The following is a 2500-nucleotide window of genomic DNA, read 5'->3' as shown; positions in this document are numbered from 1 at the left end:
GATCCATTTTTCATGACATGGGAGAGGACTGCCCCCACTCCATAGGGCGAGGCATCACACGAAAGCACAATGTCTTTTTCTGGATCATAATGCACTAGCAGTTTTGCTGAATGAAGGAGTTCTTTTACCTCTTTAAATGCTTGCTCCTGCTCTACACACCACTGCCACTTGGTGTCATTGTGCAGCAGCTTATAGAGTGGGGCTAACACCTTCGATAAATCCTGCAGGAATTTCCCATAGTAATTCACCATACCCAGGAATGAGCGGAGTTCTGTGACGTTCTTAGGGCTTGGAGCTTCCTTGATAGCCCTTACTTTGTCTTCCACTGGACGGAGCCCCTCTGCGGTGATGGTATGTCCCAGGTAAGTCACCCGTTCTGCCATAAACACACATTTTTCCCTTCTCAGGCGCAGCCCAGCATCTGAGAGTCTCTTGAGCACCTGCTCTAAATTTTCAAAGTGCTTAGCCTCAGTGGCCCCTGTAATTAAGATGTCATCCAGGTACACGGCTACATGTGGAATCCCTTGCAATAGTGTGTCCATTGTCCTTTGGAAAATGGCCGGGCTGGATGCCACTCCGAACACCAGGCGGTTGTACTTGAACAATCCTTTGTGGGTATTTATGGTGACGTACTGTTTCGACTCCTCATCCAGAAGTAGCTGCTGGTAAGCATGGCTCATATCCAGCTTGGTGAACAGCTTACCTCCAGCCAGAGTTGCAAACAGGTCGTCCACCCGTGGCAACGGATACTCTGTTAGCTTTGAGACTTGATTCACGGTCAGCTTGTAGTCTCCACAAATCCTTGCGGTTCCATCTGCTTTCAAAACAGGAACAATGGGCGCTGCCCACCTTGAAAACTGGACAGGCTCCACAATGCCCATCCCCTGCAGACGTTCCAGCTCTTCCTCTACTTTGCTTTTCATTGCATAGGGCACCACTCTGGGCTTAAAGAAACGGGGCGCTGCATCTGGGTCAACATGAAGCTTCACAGTCACGCCCTTAAGTGTGCCCAGTTCCTCTCTGAACACATCACTGTAGCGCTGCAGAATGTCCTCTGTAGTATGAGCATACTTAATCTCATGCCAATCCAGCTTGATTTTGCGAAGCCAGTCGCGACCCAATAAACTAGGTCCCCCACCCTTGGCTATTACAAATCTGCCTTGAGCCCTCTGACCTCCAACTGAAATGCTCACATCTAACACCCCCAAATGAGGTATAGCCTGACCTGTATATGTCCTCAGTCTGAGCGTTGATGGCTTAATAGGAGGTGGCTTGTTTCCCCATGTCCTCTTGTAGGTCTCCTCGCTTATGACCGATGCTGTAGCCCCAGAATCAATTTCAAACATTATGTCCTTTCCTTCAACAGTCACGGTTGCATAATAGGGCATAGACGGTTCCTCATTGGTATCCACAGCGAACATGTTGAAAGCACAAGCTGCCTCTCCTTCATCTCCCTCAAGATAATGTGTGGGGGCTTGATTCTGCTGGGCTTTCCATTTTTCATTCTTTCCCCTATTTTCCACACTCCTGCACTTTTTAGCTAAGTGCCCCTTTTTATTACAGGTATGACACACTGCTTCAAGAAATTTACAATCATTTGCATAGTGAGCCCCTCCACACCTAAAACATTCCACTCTCCTTGCTGGTTTTACAGCCTCTCTCTTTACATGGTGTACAGCCTGTGATGGCGCTCCTATCTGACAACTTTGGATGTCTTTGACATTACTTGCCGCCATTTCCATTCCTTGCGACATTTCTAGTGCCTTTTTAAAAGTCAATGGTGGCGTTTCCGCCAGTAAACGGCGCTGAATGGAGTCATTATTTATTCCACACACTAATCTGTCACGGAGCATGTCATCTAAGTATGCCCCAAACTCACAATGCTCTGAAAGCTGCCGCAATTCTGCCACAAAGTTAGCTACAGACTGACCTGACTTCCTGAACTGGTTGTGGAATTTGAAGCGCTGGACAATTTCCGATGGCCTTGGATTGTGGTGGTTCCCAACGAGCCTGACTAGCTCCGCATATGGAACTTCCCCCGGTTTCCTCGGTGTGGTTAAGTTCCTTATCAGTCTGTAAGTCCTTGCTCCACACACACTCAGGAGAATGGAGCGCTGTTTAGGCTCCTCTGTTACTCCATTAGCCGCGAAAAAGTGTCCCAGCCTTTCCTCATACTCCGTCCAGTCTTCGTTCCCCTCGACGAATTCCCCAATCGTTCCAAACGTAGCCATCTGAACGCGAGGCTCTCCTACCGCAATCTGTTGATTACCGTCTTCCAGAACCTCTTCACTGGCTTCACTCATGAAGATAACGCAGGCTAGCTTGCACAATTTTTTTTTTCTTTTCTTTTTTTTTCAAACAAAAACGGAATGTAAAAAAAAACTCTTCCAATTTACCTCGTCGCCAAAAATGTAGTAACCTGACCAAAGACACGGACAACGGAGAACGATGTATCACATGTAGCTTTATGTAGAAGTGTTGCCATACAGAGCATCCACAG

The 2500-nt window shown here is 47.6% G+C and overlaps 1 protein-coding gene across 1 annotated transcript in view; it reads right to left on the bottom strand.

Moving 5' to 3' along the window:
- rxraa (retinoid X receptor, alpha a) overlaps window positions 1–2500 on the bottom strand; it is a 123426-nt gene that overhangs the window by 9493 nt on the left and 111433 nt on the right. The gene's annotated exons all lie outside the window — the stretch shown is intronic.

Source organism: Sprattus sprattus (assembly GCF_963457725.1).
Source record: "Sprattus sprattus genome assembly, chromosome: 11".
NCBI classification, from domain to species: domain Eukaryota; kingdom Metazoa; phylum Chordata; class Actinopteri; order Clupeiformes; family Clupeidae; genus Sprattus; species Sprattus sprattus.
The sequence above is the reverse complement of the archived record's forward strand: the minus strand, read 5'-3'. Positions and strand labels throughout refer to the sequence as shown.